General features: G+C 44.5%; 1 protein-coding gene across 3 annotated transcripts in view; it reads right to left on the bottom strand.

Moving 5' to 3' along the window:
• The window catches only part of GSS (glutathione synthetase), a 912,719-nt gene that overhangs the window by 759,666 nt on the left and 126,114 nt on the right, over positions 1-26,939 (bottom strand). The window contains exon 1 of one of the 3 annotated variants that reach the window (XM_069651816.1): positions 16,632-16,798. The exons of the other annotated variants lie outside the window; for them this stretch is intronic. The gene's annotated coding sequence lies outside the window, so the exon portion shown is untranslated. Of the gene's footprint in view, positions 1-16,631; positions 16,799-26,939 lie in introns of those variants that run through there. 3 annotated transcript variants of the gene reach the window in all.

The following is a 26,939-nucleotide window of genomic DNA, read 5'->3' on the forward strand; positions in this document are numbered from 1 at the left end:
TGCTTGATTGCCAAAAAATGCATATCGAAACTATGCAAATCCAGCATAATGCCCTATAACGACTAAATAGCTATGAGAACTGACAAGTGTCAATGAGCGTGATGATTTATAGAATAGATTTGTTCCATCCAAACAGAAGCCTAAGGATATATGCGAAAGCTTTTGGCTATTGATTGCAGCGTAGATTAAACATTGCATGACTTTCGGCACTTCAAGATGTCGACTGGTGGCTGGTAGACATGAGTGCGTGAGCTCTGTCTCCGAATAGCCCAGACAATAAGGCATTTCTAAATATCCAGCTCTCACCAGGTGGCATTTGCCTAGCTGCAGCACCGGCAACGGTGCAAAGCCGGTGGAGGACCGGGCACTGGTGTCCAGATGTACCCAGGCATGCCAATACAGTTGGCATTCAAACAGCGTGGAACACAGGGACAGCGGGCCCCGGCTGGTACCACGAGGCACATCCATTGAAGGCGGTGAGAACCGCACACAGGGATCGGTACAGCCCGGCGACGAGTTATCCTTGCAGAGGGTTGAAAAAGCAGATTGAAGGGTTGCCAGCCTGGCGGGCGAACTAATCGGGGGTTTAGCATACCTGACCCCAGTTGACGGAAGCAAGGATCACCAGGCCCGTCAGCCATCAACATCGGCGGCTGCCAGGCTGCCCTCAGCGGGAGTACCGCACGGGAGGAGAGCTAGGAAGCGGCAGGCCCCAGGAGGCAGAGGCAAGAAGCCCGGGGGCCTGGCGGCATCAATGGCAGCATTCACCAGAGCATAAGGAAGGAGGCTGAAGGAGCATCAGATCCCGGCGGCAATAAACAGCGTGGCCGATTTTCCCAGCGGAAGCACCGCAGGTGTGGACAGTCGAGGAACGGCGGTCGGCAGGAGGCAGATGCAGGAAGCTTGGGGGCCCGGTGGTGAAACATGTATCACACACCGGAGCGCCCTACTCGTCCTTGGAGGGCCCGCTGGGTAGGGAGGCCCGGGCAGCGGAGGATGCTGACAGGAATCAGTGGGAGGCAGGGGGACAGGTGGGGGGGGGGGCACAGAACTTTCTCCTGATGTGGAGCGTGCCCCCTGGGTGGGGTCACACGTGGCCAGTGCAACTAGGCGGATCAAACCCGCGCTTAAGTGCCACAAGCAGCAATATAGCTTGAGACAGGCTGGGATCCAACTGAGGAAGGTTTGGTGATGCGAGTTCCTTATGGCCTGCAAAGACTGGGAATCTTTGATCGCCCTACCAACACAGGCACTCCCAGGCCCATTTGGAACTTCCCAATCCTGCACTAACACGAATAAGGTGGGGGGAGCAGCAACTCTGGCAGCGGCTGAGAGTCAGACCCGAGCGGGAGCCACGCAGTACCATCGCAAATAGTTTTTTTTTTATTTTTTATTTGTTGTAGCTGGTGAACCAACTTTTCAAATTTTTATATACATTATCATTTAACATACTTAAACATCTTATACTTTACAACGAATATTTACACCCCATTGTAGGCAAATATGAAACAAGTAAACATAATAAAACCACATAAAACAGAATAAACAGAATGATACAAATTGAAAGTGACAGCCCTCCTTGAAGTTACTTAGAACTGACAATCACCATTCACTTTGAATTAATTTGTGCAGAATTCGAGCCGGGGAAAATTAAATTAAGAAATTGCACAATTGCAAGTTGTATAGTCATTCTTGGATTAGAAAACAGACAATTCCATATTTGCACAGAACTGGTGCCACTCTGAACCGACAACTTTCCCCCGAAGCATTTCACTCTGATGTCATGTAATGTGGGGCATTCAATAATGAGATGTTGTAATGTTTCACATTGTCCATTAACTTTACAGTGACGACAGAAATTCTGATCCTTCGATATTACCTTTCTTCTAAACAAGATCTCATTTGTCTCATATTGATTGAATCTGAATCTTAGATATTTCTGTCGGCATGCATGTGACGGGAATTTCAGCAGATACTCTGCTATTACCCCATACCTTTTGATGCCAAAAGCCTCGAGGTTAAAGTCTTTAAGTTTTGTGCAAAGTTCCATGTTGAAAATCCAGTCTGCTTGATGAATTTTATTTTTGGCATGATCTGGATTAGTCAACAGAAGCTCGATCGATACTGAGGCATCAGCAGCCGCATTGAGCGTGTGACTTCTCCACTTCCTTGACATACCAACTTTTGCAGTTAATAGATTTTGGGCTAGTACATTTAGAAAGGTAGGCCTCCCTAAACCATCCAGCATTTTCCGTAGAAGCGCACACTGCTTCCATAATACATGGGCATATAAGGAGACCAGACCCAGTTCATATCGCAGCATGGCCAGTGGTGTACCTGGGGAGAGTGATAGAACATTTTTCCAAAATCTAGCTTCTAAGCTATCCCAGAATTTGCGGTTTTGTGGTACCAAAGCCTCGACACCATATAGCAGAATTGGAATTACTTTGGCCTTATAAAAGAGTACAATGTGTTTCACAGTGAACTTCCCATATCTTCTTAACATGATTTTAGATTGTGAAATCAAAGAACTAAGTTTAACCCTAATTTCAGTTGTCATAGTACATAGGGTTTTCTTGTGCTCAATATATACTCCGAGATACTTATATCTGGCAACTTTAGTTAGTACACAATTTTGGAGGGACCACTCCAGATGATGTTTTTTTGTAAAATTATTATTACACACTAAAAGTTGGGATTTGGCTGTGTTGATCACAAGGTTATTTGATGTTGCATATGAACCTAATTGGTTTAACATGTTTTGTAGGTCTATGGGAGTGCGAGATAGTAATACCAAATCATCTGCGTATAGTAAGTAGGCAACCTTTTGAGATCCTATACGAGGCGCATCAACTACGCAGTTCATTAGTGCAGGGCCTAGATCAAAAATAAAGAAATTAAATAAAAATGAGGCAAGGGCACAACCCTGCTTCACTCTTCTATATGTTTGGATAGCTGGGGATAATCTTCCGCCCATATTTAGTTTAACTCGCATAGAGGTAGAGGAGTGTAGTAAGATCACTAAGTTTAGAAGGGACATTGGGCACTGATGTTGCCTTAGCTTATCTATAAGCATATCTCTATCAATGTAGTCGAAGGCGGATTTAAAGTCAATAAACCCCAAATATAAGGGGAGTCCACCATCAACTTGCTCTGATTGTATCATTGAGAGTGCTAAGATATTCGGTATTGTGCCCATGCCCTTTACAAAGCCTGACTGGAATGGGTCTCTTAGACTATTTTGATCTACCCACTCATTGAGCTCCTTTAATATTATTCTACAAAATATTTTCGCAGGTGCACCCAATAAAGAAATTGGTCGGTAACTCGTTGGTAATTGACGGTCACCCTTTTTATAAATCGGAATTATAATTGCTTCCGTCCATGTTTTTGGTAATTTTTGATTGTTGTTTACTGCAGAAAATATCTTGTAGAGAATTGAGCTCCAGACTTCAGGGTGTTTTTTTCATCAGAGAGTTCGAAATCCCATCAGGTCCTACTGCACACGAGTTACTTGATGTCATAATTAGGTGTTTTATTTCCTTTTGGTCAGTATGCAGCCAGAACCTCAACACCTCTCGTGTATTTAATGTCGAGACCGTGTTTACAGGGTGAAGCATATAGGGATTGGAAGTAATCTACCCACTGATGTACCTCAACTGTCGATGTCTGAAGGTCTAATTGGCGGATGTTATTAGTTTGATTTATTATTGCCCACATTTTTGTGATATTTTTATCAGCCAAAGTTGACAACATAATTGTACCATCTTTTTGATACAGATTGGCTCGATGTCCTTTGACCCAGTTATTGTAGTTCAGGCGGACTTTTTTTATGAGAGTCAATCTAGTGGTGAGAGGAAGCTTTGCCAAACTTCTCACTTCAGCACGATATGCTCTCTTCCTAATGAATATAGAGCTACCAAAACATGGATGTGCCTTTCTCTTTTGGAATTCACAGCCTTCTGTTGGCTATATAATTGCATTGTATTGGAATATGTTAAACCTATGTCTGATGCTTGCCAGTTAGTTGAGGTATTTGAGTCATATAAAATTTGATTAAAATGCCACAAGGCGTTCTCCGACCATCAGAGTCGGTTCTTGCCGCCATTTACCACAAAGCAACCACCTTCAATTAACTTGTGTTTGATATCATTCGCATTTGCCATTACTTGCCAAGTGGCACACAACATGTTATGATCACTTGTTACAGATGGAGACACACAAAAGGAGCACATTGCTGACCATAAAGCACAATGTACATAGATGAAATCAATTGTGGATGCAGAATTTCCTCTTTTCCAAGTTGGTGCAGGAGGGATGTCCGTTTTAAACGCTCCATTCAACATTTGCAAGTTCCTGTGAGTGACCATTGTGTTCCATTGTAACAGCTTTTCACTCTTTTGTGCCCCATTTGTTGCTAAGCAATTCATATTCAAGTCACCTGCTAAAATGAAGTACAAAATCTTATCATCCGCAGATACTATGTCAAATAATGTATTCAAATCCCTAAAGAAACACTCAGTTGTGATGGCTACTGGGTTCCAGTATATATTCAAAATTGCATAGATGTCACCATTAATTACCGCCCTTACAAGTAGCATGTATGCATTCGGCATGGCCCACACCTGTGACTATGATCCCGGTTCGTCTTTCAGCGCCACCAGTAGACCCGCAGAAGGTCTGCCTATTGCGGGCTTCCGAGCTGGGTTCAAGTGTATTTGATAACCTGACCAGACTATGGGACTTAGCAACCAAGTCTCTTGCAGCAGAATTATATGGAATTTGCCTAGGCCACTCTCATCATTATTTAGCAAATGTTTGAAACCCCACGAATTCCAGCTGACCAAGGTAAGAGGGGTTAACTTTGCCAGGTTAGATAGCTAGTTCGAATTACTGCTGCAGCTGCATGCACACGAAGCCCGATCCTTCAGTGGCTGCTTTAAATCTTGACAATTCGCTGTGACAATTTTTGCCCTTGGCATAGATTCCATATTGCTTGACAACTCAGACTCCAAAACACTGTCGATTTCTAAGTCGAGCAGAAAGCCCAAATCAAATCATGAGTTTTTCGCTTGCCATACCAGATTACGAATTGCTGTAGATTGCATCCACACCCGTACTGAATTTAAATTCTTATTGGATGTAAAATATACCAAAGTCAAGTCAGCTGAAGATATATCTTCCAGCAATGGTATATCTGAAAAGATGGCTAATATTGCTCTTCGGTTCAGATCGTATTGAGTACATGGAGCAGGTCTACATTTCAAAATCATGGAACACAGTGCCACTCGAGGAATAACCTTCCCCATTCCCACAGTCCCTTGTGTTTTAATGCCCTTGGTGGAGGTCACATTATTTCTTTTCTCTTTCAGGTTGGGAGCCAAATCCCCTAAAGCATCTTGAATCAGCGCCAATACATCCTTTGTAAAGTCAATGAGTAGGCTCAGTTGTGGGGGTGAAGATAGATCAGATCCGGCCACAGGGGTGGGCACCCTAGGGGTGTTTACATCCAAACTTGCGGCTGGAGTCACAGATGTTACTGTTGCTTGAATCATAGGGAGAGACACTCCAATCTCCGGCCCCTTCTGGGCTTGTTTCACACTCCCCGTGATTTTGTCAACACCATTAAGTAGTTTGCAATGGGTGGTTGATGACGCTGGATCTATGAGTAGAGGAATAGAAAGGCCTTGCATGTAAGCATCTACTGCTCTCCTGATTTCAGATCTGTGGGCTCTTACATCCTCCCCACTATTCCAGCTCGCATCCATAATGTCACATGTGTTGCTCTTTTCAACTGCAAAATTTACTTCCAGACGCTGTGATCCCTGTAGCTCACTATGCGAGATTTCTTTTACCAAGGTGTCTAGTGGTGAATATGGTTGGGCTCTGACTCGCTTGTTCACATTTGTATTGTCATTTGACTCACATTCGCTGGGTACTGTAAAGTTCTGTTGGGAGGCTATTTTTTTTTTCAAGAAGATAGGAGCAATCTTAATGTTAAGATTCCTCAACACCGTAGGATCATGGTCATTCAGTGATGCATTTGCTCTCATCTTTTGTTTAGCTTTCAAAAAGATAGGGGCCAAAGGAATTGACTTCTTTGGATTAGACAGTGCTTGGGCCATCTCTGGTTTGTCAGGGAACATTTCTGTTTGGGATCTTTTCGTAAACATACTTTGATCGACCTTCTTTTTAATGATGCCTGCTTTTTTTTGTGTTCATCGGTGAGTTGAGAGGATTTTACATGATTGCAATTCCTCTGTGGGCCCCCCCCCCTTAATAGATGAGCTGTTGGGGGATGTTAATTCCATAATTTCCATATCATCCTCTATCAGAGTCGGATGATTATTTCCAACTTTCTTTAATAATGAGTTAGTGGCCGAGTTATTTTGCTTTGTTCTACTCTGATTTTTTGACTTTTTCTCCAAGTTATCCTTTTTCCTCTGAGATTTATTTTCTTCGATTCTTTTGGCCCGTCTTGCTGCCCTCTTTCTTATTTTTTTCCTGTCTTGGTGTGGACTTGAGACACCCACTTCTTCTAATGCAGCCTCATGGGAGTCCAGCTGACTGCTGGTATTAGTTGCTGAAGACTTCTCCATTGCGACTCTATGGAGAAGATACACATTCACATTTGCCAGTCTCATGAATTCTTCCATTGTGGACACTGAAAGATGATTCACAGTCAATTGTAGGATCTGCCTCTATAGGCTCTTTTCCTAACTGTTCTTGTGAGTTATGATTGTACAATTTTAATTGGGCCAAAAGACCCTGTTTAAGGGATCTATCTGCCTCTTCAGATTTATGAATGTCTGCAATGGACCTCTGTATTGCAGAAATGTCCAAACCCCGTTTAGTGCACTCCAGTTGCATCAACTGTAATTTCGGCAATACACATGAATTAACGGCATTGCAGCAGCCTGCTACGGAGCTGTCCAGTGCAGCTACTTCTTTTGTTAATTCCATCATGGTTCCAGATTGAATTTGAACTTCAGATTTCAGAAGTTCAAAAACGGAGACCAGCGAATTCAACACATAACTGAGTGCGGTTAATAAGTTGACATTCGACTCCGGCCCCTCAACCAGAATTTCTTCCTGTGTTACGTTTGGACTGATGGCAACAGATATTTCAACCGGTTGGCGGTCCTGCACTGGAGTTCCGAGTTCTTGGTTGTCTTCTATATTTGTAAGATTCAGATGACTCAGAGTTGGATCACCTGTGTCCAGAGCTGAGTGGCAATTGACACATTTGTCCGGTTGACAAACATCTTCTAGGGAGCTTGAAGATATATTACTTGGTCCATATGTTAATTCATCAGGCACCACTTTATTTGCCCCAAAATGCTCTTCTATTTTTTTCTGAATTTTTGTCGATGTTGTTGTGTATTCTAAACCTTTTTTCCACTTATCGGCTAGGGTGGGCTCAGGATCCAAGGCCCCCTTGCATCTGACAGGCGTGGAGACAAGGGGGAGACATGGGTTTATATGCACTAGCGCTTGTATTTGTAACCGCGAGCCCCCCACCAGCAGCAACTCTGGCAGCGGCTGAGAGTCAGACCCGAGCGGGAGCCACGCAGTACCATCGCAAATAGTTCAACGGGGGCACTTACCCTTATAATCCGCAAGCTGCACCCGTCATAGGGCCCGTAAGAGACACTGCCCAATGCCAGGAGGCAAGGGTCAGAGTACACCCTGCAAACACCACCCACCGGCTGCATCACGAGAGGGAGCCCTCCCTCAATGCTGTTCAAGGGACCCTGAAGTCACCCCACCCTTAGTAGCGGGAAGACGCTCGCCTGCACAGCCACACGAACACCATGGCTATGTCCAAGGGGGACCTGGAAGCCCGTTTCAACGACTTCCAAAATAATCTCTCAGCCTCCTTGCAAGCCCAGTTTGCGAAGCTTGCTGCAGAAGTTAAGCAAACAATCCAGTATTTGAAAATAGGCGTTGCAACACTTGACGGGGAGAGCGCTGCAGGAGATAGTGGAGGAAAATAGAAAAACTGAGCAAACACTTTAGGACCTGGTCAGGATCTCCCCACAACCTCGAACTCCAATGCAAGGACCTGGAAAACAAATCTCAGAGATCCAATATCCGTACACGGAATCTGCCAGACAAAGTGGGGGACAAAGATCTTAAGGAAACCATACAACAGATTTTTTCATACCTCCTGGGAGATGGAAAGGTAGAGGAGGTGCATATCGCTAGGGTACATAGGACGGGCCCCAAAAGGCCACAGCGGGGCACACAGCACAAAGACAAACTGGTGGCACTAACGCACAGGACGGAACCCATTACCTACAATGGAGTGGAAATTCAACTACACCAGGATCTAGCCCAGTCAACCTTGCAGAGGTGCAGGGAGATTGGGCTGGTCGTGAGAGCCCTCCAGGCCAAACAGATTAAATAGAAGTTGACCTTTCCTTTTGTCCTCTTTCACATAGGATGGGCACCAGCATAGAATCACCTTGTGCAAAGAAGGCGTGCACATACTACACCATAGCGACAAGGACACTCGACCCAAAGCAACTACCTCCCAACCCCCATCCAGGAGACAATCATGGGAATGGTTCCAAGTGTTTATAGAACGACAAAGGAACCAAAGCCTGAGCATGGGCCCCATTAACAACTGCGCTATGGAAGACCAGCAGTCCAAGCCACCTCGATGGGGTAAACAAGAGATACACTGTGTTTAACACAATGAGGTATGTCGAAGGGGAACTTGGAGTTGGAGGAGCGCCCCACTGAAACTCTTGGAATCGTGCAGGGGGTTTTAGGATACCCCGCTAGTTTACCCTGGGATCAACAGCAGGCCAATTCTGAGCGCTGCTGGCCCGAAGACTCCCTAGGAATTCTGGCTCACTCCAGGGAGTTGGGGACTTAGGGGGCGAAGGTGGAGGAGAGGTGGGTAGAACAGGAATTGCAGTGTCAGGTATGGGGAGCAGCGCTCGCAGAACTCTGGTGCACAATTTCAAATGCTTAACCCTTAATGTTAGAAGGTTAAATTCCCCTACCAAAAGACAAAGTAAATAGATTTCTCTAAAGCATGCGACCAGACACTGTAACCTTCCAAGAGCAAGAGACCTACATTAGGAAACAGGACGGACACAGATTTAAACTGAAGCACTATCCACACACGTAGCACTCTAATGCCCAGGGGGAGGTGGCCGGGGTGCTCATTGCAACACTCAAACCCGGCTTCCCGGGTCCAAGGCATGCAGGTGGGTAGCCAAGGGAGGTACCTATTCCTTAGTCTGCAAAGAGGGTTAACGCCGTTTACGATCGTGACCATATATGCCCCCAACTCGGGTCAGGATGGCTTCATTGGGGCAGCCCTGGAGGATCTGGAGGCCTTTGAGAAAGAGGAAATCCTGCTAATGCAGGATTTTTACCCAGGGAGAGATAGAAGTGCTAGTACCTACCATGGGCAGCCCCATCCCACATGAGCACTCTGCGCTAAAATGGACCACCTGGCCCTGAAGGATGTCTGGACATCACAAGGGTACTGAGAAGGGCTATACCTTCTAGTCCCATGTGCATACATTGTTTCCCCTTACAAACTACACCTGGTTCTTGGTCTCCATGTTGGGTAGTATTAAGGAGGCGAGTATCAGCACCATCCTCCTATCCGACAATGCTCCCCTGACGTTCACGATTGACTTGCCAACTGAGAAGAGAAGTCTATGGAACTGGTTGTTTCCCCAAGGGTTTCTAACCGATAATGTATTAAGGGACGAAATGGAAACTAAAATCAGTGATTTCTTTGCACTCAACGCCTCTCCGGAGGCAATGAAGTGATGCAATGTCAAGTTCACATCCATTTAACCATTCAATTGGGTAAATTACTATAAATGTTCAGTGGCAGCATAGTTCCTGCTCAAGGGTGAGCGATTGTCATTACACCAATCACAGGAGTCACACAGTCTCTGTTATAACATTGGCATACCATTAGGTAGTACTAGTTTCAGGAAATTAGGACTTTCATTAAACATGAAAGAAAATTCTGCTATCGAACCTCAAAACACACGTTTACTTTACTGTGTAATTGGCTAGGCTTTTGTGTCTTAAAAAATAAAATATATACAGAAAAGATAAAATGGCCATACCTTAGAGAAATAATGAAAGGCGTATTGGGGGGACTTATCGCTCTGCATTATATTAACATCCCCTTCTGCAACATGTTTTAGAAGTGAACCAGCTGTAGTGCCTGGGAATTGCTATAGAAATAATGTGGGTCTTCTAAGCCTGAATTCCTTCTAATTTTTTTTTACTGAATTCCTACTAATACTGAAAAGCTTTTCTGATTTGGGCTAGCATGCACATTTTCACTGGTCGCTATCGATGTTATATTCGTTCTATCTTTGAGGATCTTGTGCTGGTGAGGCAATTAACTGTTCTATGTGGGTGGTTCTCAAAGTGCTCCATCTGTGGGGCACATGCTGGGCATAGTCCGAAATTTTGACTGCCGAGCCCTTTGATGTTCCAGTTATATGTGAGTATAACTTGCGCTGCTGTGGTGAGGCCCTTAATTTATCTCTTCAGTGTCGGGTGTTTGCACTGCTCCATCCCATGCAGTTGTTTCTCTTTACAAGTGGAACTTATACTGTTGTAACTCGCAATTGAAGTTGTAATTTTGATTATTAGAAAGTTGGAGTCTGCCTGCCCATGACTTCGATGGGCAGAGCTGAGCAGAACAACATTGTGTTTTTCTTCCACCACCAGATCAAACAAGTTTAAAGAATTTATTTCTTACCGAAAAAAATATTTCCTGGCGGGACAGTCTGTATTTTGATTATAGTGCCCTTGTTCTGGTCAGAGTTTGGGACGCCCTCAAGTTTACACTTTAACCACAACTTTTTCCTGCTTTAGGGCCTCATGCTTATATTCACCATATCATTATGGCGTATATAAGCACAACTGGTTAGAAGCTTTTCAATTTTTAAGGACACAGGGTGGGGGCTTTCAACTCACATAGGCAGTCCTTTTGGTCTTGCCTTTCTTTCTCTTTTCTAACCCTGCTCCCCTTCCCTCTTTCTCATTTCTCTATATAGTATGGCAGAGAATGTTACCCTGAGTTATAGTTAAATTCAGGTTTCAGACATTACAAGGAGGCCCTTCCCTCTTTCATCAGGCAGGAACAGGTTCCAGCAACCAAGCCTCTTCCTCTTCAGACAAATTAAGAAGGGTGTTCGTACAGAGCTACATGGCCACTCTCTTGGGGAGTATTTGAAATCCAATATTATCCCAGCTGGTTTGGTGGTTCATAATGAACCATGTCTTTTTTCTTGATGAGAAGGTATATAAAAACCAATTACAGCTATATAGCCACTAAATGCAGCTGGGATTTAATGGTACTAACACTCTCAACAGCACAACAAATCGGGGCAGTAATACAGAGGGAGCTTGAGGCAGAAGAACTTTAGTTTCGTAACAATACAGCCATAACCAAGGCTCAAAACAAATTGAGAGAAGTAACCAGTCAATTTGAAGACTTTAAAGCTAATACACATGCAAGGAAAAGAAAAAAAGAACTTTACAAGGACATACAGGAGTTTAAAACTGAAAATGATTATCCATATTTAGTAGCAAACTTTCTGGAAATAAGAAATACTGAGAAAAAGCAATATATGTCGAATACCCGTAGGGGATGGAGGAGGTGAGTCACCTTCTCCGACACAAGTAGCTACTCTGAGGGTGAAGACTCATATGACTATGGTTAAGAACAACAACAGCGAGCAAAGGGCCAGAGACCTTTGTTAGGCAGAGGCTACTCCCGGGATCGCACAATGGACCCCTGTTACCCAGAATTGACCGAATGGGGCAGCAGGAGACAGCGACCTAGCAGGAGGCCATACAACAGATAGGGGAATGCTGACAACATATGAGAATGAACCTAAGAAGGAAATTCCAGTATTCAATCCTTCAGACATCACTTAGACATCAATGCAATTACAAGTTCTTTCTAATGGACTATCATTTGTTCCAACGAACCAGACGGATTGGTTCATGTCAGAACTAGAATTTAAGAAATCCTTTAGAAAGCTGAGACTTCAATGCTTCTTTCAGGACCATGACCCTACGGAAAGGGTGGAGGACACAGGTCTACGTATTCCATCTGTGTTTACACCTACCGACAACCAAATCCGCAAGGAGCTTATCCCCTTTAAGAGATGTGTCACAGGGAATTTAAGAGATTAAGCACCCAAAAACATCTTAGACATAATGTATCTAACACAGAGAGAAGCCCTACATAGAAGCCCTATGATGCGGTAAGTAAGCGCTATGCGCAGCGCTGCGAAGTCTTGCCTTTGCTAACCTGTGTTTTCCTTCCTTGTAGGTCGCTGTGTTCTTCAGCACGAGTGGAAAGTCTGGAGTGGTGCCAGCCGAGAGTTGACCAGCCAGGTAAGCCTTTTGAGCAGTTCGTAATTTGTAAATGTCTCTACTGCTTTCTTTAATGTTGCCTCCATCTTCCTCTTTCAGGTCGTTCTGTCCGGGAGGCGTGCAGATTCAAGGACGCTGTTCTCAGTAGCTGCGAGTGTATAAAGATGAAGACTGCAGGTAAGATGCTGCTCCTAATGATGTTCCTTTCGTCTCCTTGCAGATTCTGCTTCTCCGAGGTTTGAGGGAATAGCTGGACACGGTGAGCATCACGTTGCAAGCTGCAAAGTAACGCAAAGCGTGTTGTCTTGCTCGGGTGTGGTTTAAATAGCCCCAACAAAATAGTCCAGGTAAAGTAGTCCCTAGCTAACACACTCAAAACACTAGACCGCATAACTTGGTTCTTAGGAACCAAGCTATGTGGATGCCTCCACGTTGGCTGACAATACAATGAAGTAGTTCCAAAGCACATTGTTTTTCATGGTGTATGAGCCTGGCGCCATAGGTGCCAGGACTGGCCCCATGAGGGCTTTTGAAGAGGATGCCAGGCTCTAGAGGCCCGAGTCCTGACTTCACCTGGCCAATGGTTTGCCAGAGAGGGTTTTGGGGGAGGGTCGTGACACAGGCATACACTCCTGCATAGATAATCTATGTGTTGATATTCTGTTTGTTTCATGCCATTGGCCCAGTATCCATCTAATACACAGGTGATTAAAGATAATTTCCCTTCAGTGGGATTTATTCGAAACGAGTACCACTCTAGACCCATCACCCATGCAGATAGATTGTGTTCCTCTATAGGACTCCACACAGACGTTCTTTGTGATGTGGGTTGCTTTTGCACCACTCTTATACAGTGCACCATTTTGCAAAGTACATTGGGACAGCCTTTTCATAATTACATGGGCCCTTTATTTCTACCCTCCAGGGCCCGTGTCTACACGCTTGTATCCAAATTAGTATTATCAGGACTCTGAGGTACACAAAGTCTAGCCATGCCCCACAGAAGGCTTTACATGCCGTTTCCCCATTTGTGTGAGCAGGCTGCCACTCCAATACGACATCTCCCACTGCCTCTGTCCAAAAGTATGATACGCAGTGACCTGAATCTCACAAAGCAGGTTCCTGTGAGATTATATAACCCGATCTGACCCGCGTTGCCCCTACCTTGGTTACCCTGGCAACCAGCATTTGGTTTGACGTGGAAACAAAGCAATTCTCCCCACTTGCCAGATAAGCACAGATCGACTCCCGTCGTCTCCATTTGAATTGTTCTCTAGGTGTAGATTGTGTGCAGATGGGCACTGATGAATCCCCTCTATCCCCCTCTTCCGCCTTCTGCCAACAGAACAAACCCTAACAAACAAGGCTTCACGCTCCTGTTCGATCGGCACAATTGGTTGCTGCTATCAACACATCTAAGAAGGATTGTACCCTATGAGATCTGTTGCCCCGTTAGTCGAATATATTCTTTAACCCTGTACATTTAGGCTTTTTCTTAATTGCTGCGCCAAACAGTCTCTGGACACTGGGTGTATGTTCTACTATCCTCCACAGGCAAGTAACTGAAGAGTGCCATTTTCGGATCCAACATACTATCTCCCATATATAATGCAGCAAACCAGGTCTCCCGACTGTTAGTGTGGGTCATGACAATGTTTAAGGTATGCACTGGTCGATGGGCGTATAAGGATGCTGGTTTTGTGTGGCACTCTCGCCCTCCACACAATTGCTTTTTCTTATTTCTCTGCCCTTTTTTCGCCACTACCACAGCCCTCTACGCTGGGGAAATCACCCTGTTTGCAATATACAAGACAAGAGAGTCCTAGAGTACCCCCTACGGAGAAGCACCCCTCAAATATTAGAGGATGAGTACACTGAGCAGAGTGTATTCCCAACAATTATTTAGAGAAACCACACATGCGACTAAGGTTCATTTATGGTAATGGTGTTCCTTTTCTTCTTCTTGGTGGAGGACTCACTGGAAACTTTCCTCTGGGCATAAGGTGCATATTTTATATATGATCACGGTGGTTATACTTTAGCTAATTAGTAGTCACTGTGAGCTGCTGTTATAAACTAATTTTATTTTTTCTTTGATCCTCAGGGGTCGCCAGATATTTTCTGGTCCTGAGTAAAGCGGAGCATGAATATTTAGCCGCCGAAACGTAAAGCCCCCTGTGAAGCACTTGTGGCACACAGGGGGTGTGGCTTCTCACTTATAACACATATAGCTGTACTTTACGTAGACCCCTGTTCCATAATTAGGTTTTTCCTTTGGCCCTGTAGTGGCCATTCTAAAGATTAGCAAGGGCTATGATGTTAGAATTTTTACTGCAAATCTAGAACTAATGGTGCTTCCCTTGATCTATCATTTGTTTCTAGCATTCGACACAATAGGAACCAATCAAGTTTTCCGTTAGTTTTATATTTTTTTTATATACATCATTGTAGCATGCATACAAGTGACGTGTGTGTGTATATATATATTTTTTTTTTTAAACAAGAGGAAAGTCATTCAGTCTCTCCCAAAGAGGATGGCATACACAAAAGTCGAACGCCAGTGAATAACTTCTTCAAATCAAATCACCAAAGAAAGGGTTGTGGAATCCTTCAAATATCCAGTTTATTGTGACATCGGCTTACAGATAAAAGCACGATCTAAGGCATTTCATAGCGCTCCCGCTGCTTGTTCACATACAAGAAAAGTTTGTTAAACAATACTAATATATCTACAAACAATTACAGTCTCTATGGTTCTCTTAGGTTGTTGTCCTTTTTCACGTTTTACTTATACAGATCCCAACACATTGTTTCCGAAACGGATAAGATACGGTGGCCATTTTGTAATGGATTTCATTTAAACATACCATGCATTCTACGGTGCAGATAGACTCTGGCCGAAAGTGAATAGACAGCACTAGTACTAAAGAACATTAACTCAAAATGTTGCAACTATGACATTGAATACTTCATTTGTACTCACTTGTTAAAGCGAGATAAAGTACCTTTGTATGTCAAAAGGTAAGGATTGCGGGATTTGATTAGACAGGCTTAACGCATATGTGGCCCTAATGCCGTTAAACAAGTTATCAAACTGGCAAGCAGCCACAGTTTGCCACACCTACAATGCTTATTAGATGTAATCGTAAACCTGTCATTGCCGATCACAAATCCACATGTGTTGCAATATAGCAGAGGTCACCCTCAATTAGAATACTGGATACAAATACATCAAAACAACATGCAATTTAATTGAAGTTGCCCTCAAAAAGTGCTTAGTGCATAAAACGTCCTAGCTGCCAGTACAAGTCGCAAATTGTAAAATACAGTGTGTAAACAATTGAATTGAAAAAGTGCCCAATGCATACATTTTTCCATTTTCATTGCTTATAACGCAAATGCACAAATAACGATTTTATTGAATGCATAACTTCCTATCGTTCCGAGGTGTCCGCTACAGATTAATGATAACTGTCATATTGTATCACGTATTCTTTGTATCAAAGACAAAGTGCGCTTCGCCTAAATTAAGGCCTGTAGATTTTCTGTTGACATAACTAGCGATTACCCTTTATATTAAAAGGAACCTCTATGTCTTTAGTTAGATGGGTGACATGTCAGATTGCTCTGTATCTAAAGTGCATTGTGCTTAACAAAATAACCACATTAATCTATAATCATAAAGTCAGGATATTCAAGATTATCTATAAAAATTCAAATATCTATTTGTTTGAAGAATCAGATTGATCTATTTTTGCAAAATAAAGAACCTGCTAATTACAAGGAACAAAAATACATCGTTGTGATTTTGATTATTAGAAAGTTGGAGTCCGCCTGCCCATGATTTAGATGGGCAGAGCTGAGCGAAATAACGTTGTTTTTTTCTGCCACCACCATTATCAAACGAGTTTAAAGAATTCATTTGTTACCGAAAAAAATATTTCCTGAAGGGACATTCTCTGAGAATTGTGACCCACAATTTACCTGTTCCTTGTGCGATAATCTTTTATTATTGAGACCCAACATTCCTATTCTATGTGAGGAAAGCACGATCTACAGAGATCCATGGTAAACCTTTTCTGTATTAGGAGTGGAGTATGCACTACTGAAGGTTATGTTACACCTGTCTTATAAGTAATTAGCTTCAAATGGAGATCCACATTCCTGATCTGTTCTGTGGGGAATCTTCTACCCTTGTGTCAACGCTGTCAAGTTCGTCACCAAATCAGATAGGACTCGCTGTTCCTCACCTGATTCTTCTGGACTCGATGAAGATTCCTTGGTCCGTCCTTTCTTCTTTTTCCTTGTGGATCTTTTCTTGCAGAGATATGGTCTGCCTCGAAGGGAAGCCACTAGGTCTGCCTGAGTAACTGGCTGACAAACGGCCCCTTACCCGAGGCAGCCACATAGGGGAAAAGCCTATGTAGGGAGAAAAACCCCTGGAAGTGTTGTCTTCGGGCAAATCCAATCGGAGAGCCGTGTAAGGTCTTCAGCGCGGGATACAGTCCTTGAAAAGAAAGAGTCCAATGAGCACAGCAGGAAGGGTTCGAAGTAACAGATTGAACGGGGCCCAAAAGGACTCCAATGAATGGGAGGACCAAGAGACTCCTAAGTATGGAGAATGGCCAGGAATACAGGAACCCCAGGAAGCCAGCAAATCCAGGAAGGGGAGAGCATGGGCAAGCGGAGGAAGCAGAGCCACAGAGATCCAGCCGGGAACCGGAGAGGAGAACAGAGGTTGAGCAAGTGGGAACTCCGCCCCCCTGGCGAGCGAGGAGAAAACAAAAAGGGAGAGCGAGCGGGAGAAAGAAGCAAGGCAAAGCAGGCAAAGTGGAGTAGCAAAGGAAGGGCCAGGAAGGACCTTAACAGCGTCTCACCCGTGAGGCTAAATGAAGGGGTTGCACCGCAGTCTGGGATCGGACTATTCTTATCCGATATGGCGGCAGCCATGTTGAAAACATCTAGCCCTATACATCATGCTTCGAATAAAACATGCTGTGCCAATCAACAGCGGAGAGACCATCGGTCCCACAAGCACCATGGCATGCGGCGTGTGACACCTTGCCTTACACCATACACTGATTTCCACCTGTTCTACATGATTAAAACTTGCTTTGGGGTCGCCCCGGTTCGCCTTTTTTGTTTGTGTGGGGGGGGAGCCTGCTACTCAAGCTGACCTGCTCTGTGCAAGCAAAGAGTTCAAAAGCTTATATTGCTGGTGTACCCGTACTTTATATTCAAGGGAAACTTAAGGTGTTAGTGCTAGTCTTTTCCATTTGTAAGAGGGCGTTTGTGCCTCTGCACCATGTGCTTGATCTGTTAATTGCGAGAGATACCCGATTTTCAGTCACAATGCAGAAAGCTGCCACGTGGTAATTTCCATACAGTTTTAACTGTGCACACGTTGGCTGGATGTCGCATACATTTTAATCTCTTGCAAAGGGGAAAACTAATTTTTACTCTTGCAATCACATTTTCTCTCAAAGTTTAAAAATCGGGAGTAAAATACTTCCACCTTAAAATCTTTTCTGGAGAACTGATAAACTTCACACTATATCACCCAATGAGCGTGACAGTAAGGCGGTAGCCTTCCTGCGGTAAAGGCCTAGGTTAAGGCCCTATTTTGCCTCCTGTTTTCCACACTGTTTGCCGACCCGAGACCCCAACAGACTCTCTCCAAGGTGAGCGTGACATGAGGATCCATCAAACACACTGTTGCTTGATTTAGCACCCCTCAAATCGAAACATTGCATATAGCGTGCTTCTCAAACAATTTACTACACCCCCTGGTCTAGTGTTACGTGCAACTGTAATAACGTGCTATTACCGTCTCTACCTTACGACATCCCGCTACCACTGCTGTTGTGCTTGATGACTTATACCCTGCTTAGACACTTTGTCGCCACTCGAAACTATTGCCAGAGTGTACCCAGAACTATCGATCTGTGCTCTCCAGTGCAATCCATTGGCACAGAACTGTGTTGTGCCTCATGTTCGCTAACAGACCACACTGATTGTGTTGTGCCTTATGGTCACTAACAGACCACACTGATTGTATTGTGCCTTATGGTCGCTAACAGACCACACTGTCTGTGTTGTGCCTTATGGTCGCTAACAGACCACACTGATTGTGTTGTGCCTTATGGTTGCTAACAGACCACACTCATTGGGTTGTGCCTTATGGTCGCTAACAGACCACACCGATTGTGTTGTGCCTTATGGTCGCTAATAGACCACACTGTCTGTGTTATGCCTTATGGTCGCTAACAGACCACACGGACCACACGGATTGTGTTGTGCCTATGGTCGCTAATAGACCACAGTGTCTGTGTTGTGCCTTATGGTCGCTAACAGACCACATTGATTGTGTTGTGCCTTATGGTCGCTAACAGACCACATTTGACTTGTGTACCACCTTATAGTTGCTAGCTAGCTACTACCTGAATCCATATCTGAACTATGCCAGCCTGGCTAGTATTCATCATGTTCCCGTTCTGCATTATGCCCGATTGCACGCCATGTAGCAGTAATAGTTATTGCCCATTCAGCAATGGACTTGCCAAGCTTGGCTGTCCTAGACACCACCCCATTCCCTGCCCCACACCCTTCTTGCCCTCCCTACCTCCTTTTCCCCCCATAGTGCACCTACAGACCATTGCACTAAAACCAGCGGTACTTTAGGTAACCCTCCACCTAACCTCGCGACAGAGGACTACTCAGACAACATCCCAAACTCACACAATTTGCTAGAACATCGCCTTACAGCCTACCCCAACCTCATGACCCGTAATGACAGACTAGGTTGTAGACTCCCCACCTTACTTAGCAAAATGACCAACAATTCCACTAATAAAAACACCACTGTAAACTCTGTGCCACTTAAAGGAGCCTTACTTAATGTTAGATCCCTTGTGGCCCAACCCTACGGAAATTGCAGATATTATCCGTTCTGCAGACCTGGATTTCCTCGCCACCACAGAAACTTGGCTTCATGCCGCAGCAGGTCCCTCTCTAACCCTCGCAGTTCTAGACAACTACTATATCCTCAGGGCTGACAGACCTAATGCCCGTGGAGGAAGTGTAGCACTTATATTCAAATCCTCGCTTGACATTAGATCTGTGACCTCCCTTCCTCTAAATTCCTGTGAACACCTATCCATAAAAATTCAAACTACCCCTAGCAACACAATTACCCTGGAACTAATATACAGACCCCCTGGTCCCATAGGTTCCTTTGAGGAAGATATAACTTCCTTCATAGCTGAAAAATCTAAACCTCTATCACAGAATATTATTCTAGGTGACTAACTTGGGTTACAATGATCCCCACGACACTCCAGCATCTTCCCTTGCTAATGCACTTGGCGAACACAACTACATTCAACTCAACACCTTACCTACACATCAGAAAGGCAGAACCTTAGACTGGCTCGCTGCCCACAACTGCAACATTATATGCAAGAACCCCCAACCACTTATGGACTGACCAATTCCTACGCTCATTTGACATTAGTACTAATAACCTTCTCCACACACAGCGCACACACTTGCACCAGCATGTCTGACAAGAAATAAGCAGAACATCACCGCTGAAGCCCTCATCCCACTGGTCCTACCCACGCTAAACATGATCCCCAACACATCGGACCTCAACTTACTAGTAGACATCTATAATAATGCCATGACCAAAGGTATTGACCTTGTTGCCCCTCTAAAACTACGTAAAAGTAAACCCAAAGCACATCTTAACTCCTGGTACACACCAGAACTCAAAATATTAAGAAATAAAAAGTCCAAAATGGAAACCCTATGGAAAATGAATCCATCAGAGGAACACAAAGTCAATCTCATAAATGCATCCTCCCTCTATAAAAAAGAAATAATTCGCACTAAAAAGGAAGCCTACAATAGAAGAATAAGTAATGCTAGTTCCAGTACTAAAGAATTATTCACTATCCTGAAGGAGTTAGAAAACCCCAATCCACCTATGGACACGTCCGTGAAAGACCAACTCTGGTGCACCAGTATCCAAGATACCCTTGCGAACAAAATCACTGGCCTACAAACAAAAATCGAAAATAAAAGACTACAACTTTCCAATAGTAACTCCACCCCTAGCCCCCTATTCCCAAGCCCTCCCACCACCCCTAACACTAACCAGGGCTTCACCTTCAAAAGAGTAACCGTACTAGAAGTGCAAAAAATCATAACATCCCTCAAACCATCAAACTGCAAAGGGGACAGTTGCCCCGCACAGATCATAAAAGATGCAGCAAGAGACCTCGCCCCCTTCATTTCTAAGCTCATAAACGTGTCATTCAACACTAACTCGGTACCCAACAATCTGAAAGTCTTGGGTCCTCCCACTACTAAAAAAACAGACCTTGGACCCAACCATCCCCACAAACTATAGGCCTATCACAACTGTTCCCTTCTTGTTAAAAATCCTTGACAGAGCTGCTTACTTGCAAATTCAGCATTACCTAGAGTCCAACCAATTACTCGGATTGCGTCAGTCTGGCTTCCGGCCTCAACATGGAACAGAAACTGCCCTTGTTGATCTTAAAAGTCAGATTGACGAAATTAAAGATAAGGGCAAGGCTGCCATCCTACTCCTCTTAGATCTCTCAGCAGCCTTCGACTTGGTCAACCATAAAATACTCAGCAACCACCTCTCCTCTGCCGCCCACTTCTCCCCCTCTGCTGTCACGTGGATACAGTCCTTCCTGGCCAATAGAACCATGAGGGTTTTTTCTCCGGAGGCAGCAGCAGACTATCCCTATCACTTGTGGTGTCCCACAAGGCTCATGTGTTTCACCCACCCTATACAATATCTTTACAAAGCCCCTCTTTGATAAACTGGATTGTCTGGGTGTCACCTATACAAACTACGTGGATGACACCCAGATACTCCTTACCATCTCGGGCAATTACAATACTGATGTAGCCAGGATCAATGAAATCTTCTCCGTCATTCAGGCATGGATGGCCACACACGGTCTCTGCCTGAATGACGAGAAGACTGAACTGCTCATTGTTGGCTCACCGAGCAACCTACAAAAACTAAGTCCCAACTACTCCAACATCATAATTGATGGCAACACCATCCCAGTCGCCAAAAATGTGAAAACACTTGGCTTCTATCTCGATGCCAATATTAACCTCGCTAAGCAAGTTAACTCGACCGCCTCTGCCACTGCCTATACCGGAAAACTAATCAGAGCCTGTAGATCATTGCTCTCCCCCAACAGTTGCCTCACGCTAGCCAGAGCTCTTATACAATCTAAGTTAGACTACTCCAATAGCCTCTACTTAGGTGCCAACCAAGCGATAATTAGTAAACTCCAAGTCCTTCAAAATAATGCGTTACGGGCAGCGCTAAACATTCCCAGGCGTGAGCACATCTCTGCCACTAGAACTACATGCAAATGGCTCACAATCCAACATAAAAGTGATCTAAAAACACTCTGCCTCACTTAAAAAGCCCTCAACTATCTAGCCCCCCTCACCTGACTAACAAATTCACCATGAAATCCTCCACCAGAACCACAAGATCTTCCAATACCTTATGTCTCACAGTGCCTAGATTTACCTCTAAACGAGCCGGTGGCTCGAGCCTCACTGTCCTCGCCTCCCAACTCTGGAACGCCCTGCCTTTGAATATTAAATCATCCAAATCCTTCCAGTCGTTTAGGAAACTTGCCATCGGGTAGCTTCTGACAAAAAGTCAATCTTGAAGTTAGACTCAGCTATCAACTGTATTGCACATGCCTCATTTATGTCATTATTGGTTGCTATCACCTCCACTGCCTGTATATTTTGTATATAATTGTTGTTCCTAGTATATTACTGTTGATCAAGTTGTTCTAGTATCACTGCCTATTACCATGTACTGTGCCTTGTAACTTACTGAGCGCCCTTTTACTCCTGGGTACGGAGCGCTATAGAAATAAAATAAAAAAAACAAACAAACAGTGGATAGCCTGAGTTACACGGCTTGCACATCAACTGCAATCACATTGTTATGTGCTGGCCATTAAATAGCCATCAAACATCCCCGCTGGTTACCGCCTCGGATGCCGAGGGTACAGTCCCTCCCCCGTCACCAAATTCTCTCATCTGTGCTCGGCTTGGTTTCTCTCGTCCTCAAGCTCCACCTCTGGGTTTCCAGCAGTCCTTGACAGCTCCACACATTCCGATCTACTTGCATCTCCCTTCATGGTCCTGCTGAATCAGCAAAATCAACTACAATTTCTCTTGACTGTTTCATTCCCTCTTGCCACGGTGACCATTGATCCCTGCTTCCGAGTGACCACATAGGAGTGACCCAGGGACTGATTTCATGTGGAAGGCACAGCGTGGTGCGGGGGTTCTTTGTGTGGGATAGTACAGTGTCTCCCACCTCCACTGGCAAATCAGTCAGTCCTCTTTGTGATTTATCCGCCGCTGGGTGCCGTGCAGCTCGACTGGATGGCATAGGGCCAGTCCACTCGACCCGTGCTTGGGAAGTAGCGAGCGCACTATAGGTCCCAGAAATGCCTCTGCTGACAGGAATGACGTGAAGGCCTCGTCCAGAGGGTGTCCTTGGTTTTGAGCAATGCGAAATACCTTATTGAGTGTTCACATAAATCGGTAAACATCTCCATGGCCAGCACAGAGTAATACGTCTGTTCGACCCCATAGAACTTAAGTAATCTTGCAAAGTCCTCTCCTACAAAAGGCGGCTATTATCCGACCTCACCGACTGGTAATCCCAGGACAGAGAACAGTTGTTCCAGGACCAGGATGAGCATCAACCGCTGTGGATGCCACAAAATGCACCCGTGGGTACCTGGAGTATTCGTCCAGCACCACTAGGAAGTGATGCGACTGATGAACTGTCCCGAAGTCCAGGCTGAGGGCTTTCCAGGGCTCTGCAGCCTGTCTGGGTATTCCATAGGCAGTGCTCGGGCTGCAGGTCGGGCAGATCTCTCCAGGGCTCTGTCCACTTTGCTTCCAGGTCAGAAAACCATGCCTTCTCCCCCCTCCCCTCGACCCCAGATGGGCCTTTGTTTTGCTAGTTGCCCCACCAATGACTCCAGGAACCTTTCTGGGACACCTAAAGGCTTCCAGAGACTCTGGTGGCTAGTGCTGGTCTTCTGAAGACTAGGTACATAATGCTGGAGTGCCTTATAATTGTAAGGCCTGTGCTCTGATATGTGGCACATCGGTCTCTGTACTTTGGTCTATTTATGTATTGTATTTATTTGTTAGGCGCTTATACAATAAGAAAATGGTGTTTCGAAACGCCCATAGGGCAACAGGGAGGGAACATGGGATGGAAAACAATAGACTGGAGGGTAAAGACAAACCTACTAGGCCTAGTGAGCATTCAGAGCATGCAAGTGCAGAGAGAGGAAGAGGTAGAAAGGGTTAAGTGCTGTAGTGCACGTGCAAGAGCAGCAGGTGTAAGTTCACAGTGTTGTAAGTGCTGAGGAGCTTGCAGCTGTACAAATAAGGTAGGTGCAGGCCTACAGTGGTGAAGGACAGTCAGTGCCAAGGCAAGTGCTATGGGTGGGTGGAGGTTGAAGGCGATTGGGTGTGGGAGGCCAGGGCCCCGCATTGTATGCTTTAATAATTGCTTGTTATAATAAAGTAGTGTGTAACCCTGAATGGGTTACCCAAATGAGATAGATAGATAGATAGATAGATAGATAGATAGATAGAGAGATAGATAGGATACACACTTTTGTCGATGATTTGTAAGTACCATTTATCTTATCTTATGATACTACAAGCGTAGCACGTTGTGACATTATATGGGATACATTACTCACCGTAATCTTATTTCTGATGTTTGAATTTGCTTAAATTCACATTCTCTGCATGGTAGTGGTAGTCGCAGAGTATTACATGATTTGTTTTCGAAAGTCAAAAACAGACATCGATAGAGCGTGTTAGTAATACTGTCCCTAGTGTGACGTGTACTGTACCCATGGTCCATCACGCGTCAAGGTCCCTCAGAATGCTTGTTTCTGACATGAGGTTGCATGAAGTGTAGCGCGAGTACAGATGTGATAAAGCAGAAAACAGTGATAGGCCACACAAAAACATTATGCGCCATCGACTCCAGAAGGGGTGGGGGGGGGCGGACGCATATGAATCTAAGCAGATACAAGCATCAGAAATACGATTACGTATTACGATTACGGTGAGTAATGTATCCCTTCTGAGGCTTGCGGATGCGGCAGAATGAGTCATACGAAAAAACAAACCATCCAATGTATTTAATTTCGCCTGAATGTCATCTAATGCTAACTTCATTACTCAAATTTCCCAGTGTGTTTGTCCATGCCCTTTGTCGAGCAAGTTTAAAATCTGCATCAATAACGGGAAAGAATAGGTATCATTTGCACTGTTGTCAATCAATTCCTCAGATGAGGTAGGAGGATTATCAACCATGGAGCTATTTAATCCTAACTCCCTTTCTAGACCACCCTGCTCGTTTTTTAAATTAAAATCTGTCTTTGTTTGCTTGTTATTTTAGTCTGGAAAGATGAGTAAGTAGATTTGGTGATAGTTTTTAGTAACATTGATCGCTGTATTCCGGGATGAAAGGCAGTCGTGGATGAGGCATGAACATGAGAGCCTAAGGGCGACGGAAAAGCCGATACAATCAAAAGGATCCAAATCCAACTGGGTAAAGCGTGTAAGAACTCACACCAGACACTTCAACCCGTACAAGTTACCCAAAAACCAAAATATTTGAAAGTGTGAAAAGTAACAAAGTCTGTGATAACAACCTTGCACGTTACGCACTAGAAAACAAGGTTAAAGAACAATCCTCACTGCTCTGGATATATCGCCAGTATACACTCTACTGAACAGGTACAGTGTAAGTAAAGAGATCATGAACTGGTGAAAAAGTAAACTTGCCACGTCAACCTTGCATTTTAGCTAGGTTACACGTTGTAAGTATTAAATCACATACCAGCAGTTATAGGCAATCGAAACCACATATAATAATACAAGTGGATTTTCAATAAGCGTACTCTGAAAGGAAACAAAAACCACAGCTAAAGCCAGCTCTTAACACTTAACAATCACACTGGCTTGCGTTTTTAGTAAAATTTCATTACGTTCACTACTTTGCAGAACGGTGAAAATTATTTAGTCACCATTGTTTAGGCACACATCCACAGCTGATAATACAACAGCAATATATAAGAATAGTTGAGTCACCCGTTCCCCATCACCCAAACAGCCAAGACACTTCTGGCACCGTTCTGGTGCGTACGCGCTGGTGTGCGCCCACCGTGGTCAAATAAGGCTTCTGGGAGAGGGTGGGGAGGCCCAGGTAACGCAATGGGAGGGCAAATTGCAGCTCGTCGGGACAAGTTTGCCGCATGGCGAGTCAGGAATGCTTCTTCTTGCGCATGGACCGGGTGCCAAAGTGAACAAAGCAGAGTAACAGTCAAACAGCCAAGACACTTCTGGCACACTTCTGGTGTGCACCTTGATCTAAGCAGATCTTGTGGATCTGCTTAGATCACATGCTCTGCATAGATTAGCAATCAGTATATGAAGAAGGCGGTGGGATGTGAGAAGGTACAGTGGAAAATAGTTGTTTTAGAACCGCCAGTCCCACTTGCAAATCTGCGTTAGAATTAGTGTCAATACAATAATGCTGTGTGAAAGAATGAATGGAACTCCTTGTAGCAGCTTTGCAAATGGAGTCCAGCGGGACGTTTGCAATAAAGGCCAAGGTAGCTCCGGTACCCCTGGTATAGTGAGCTCTGGGTGTGAAAGGTAAAACCTTTGGATAGGGAATAGCAGAGTTATCCATTTGAAGATGGCGTTTTTTTTATATGTGATCGCCCTCTCTCCCACGTGCAATGGAAACAAAGCACTGGTCTGTTTTCCGTAAGGGTTTCATTTTGTTCACCTAGTACAAGACCGCCATCCGTACATTAAGTGTATGGAGGCTTCTTTCAGCCGAATTGGATGGATTTTGAAAGAAGGTATGAGGTTCTATAGATTGATTAACATGGAACTTTGAAATTAATTAAGGTGAAAACCTAGGGTGTGTTCCGAGGACAACCTTGTCCTTATGAATTATGAAGAAATGGTCGTGTACTGATAAAGCCTGTAGCTCACCGACTCGTCTTGTAGATGTGATAGCTACTAGGAATGCAGTCTTGTAAGTTAAATGTTTTAGGCTGGCCTTGTGCATAGGCTCAAAGAGCAGACCCATGAGTTTGGAGAGCACGACAAACCGGTGGAGGGTTGCAGATGGGAGAGTATAGCCTCTTTACCCCTTCCATGAATGCTTTTATGACAGGAACATTCCAACAGGACACCTTGTTTTGTAAAGTGGTGCAAGTGGAGAGGGTCGCCAGGTGTACTTTGATGGGAGTTGAATACTAGGCCAGAGTCTATTAGGTAAAGCATGTAACATAGAATGTTAGCTGGGGAACATTGTATTGTGTTTAGGGTTTGTGACCTGCACCAGATCACATATCTCTTCCACTTGTTGAAATAGCAATGTCTGGTGTTGGGTTTCCGTGCCTCCTTTAGGA

Source organism: Ambystoma mexicanum, chromosome 3p (assembly GCF_040938575.1).
Source record: "Ambystoma mexicanum isolate Mex_15411 chromosome 3p, UKY_AmexF1_1, whole genome shotgun sequence".
In the NCBI taxonomy this organism is placed as follows: Eukaryota; Metazoa; Chordata; class Amphibia; order Caudata; family Ambystomatidae; genus Ambystoma; species Ambystoma mexicanum.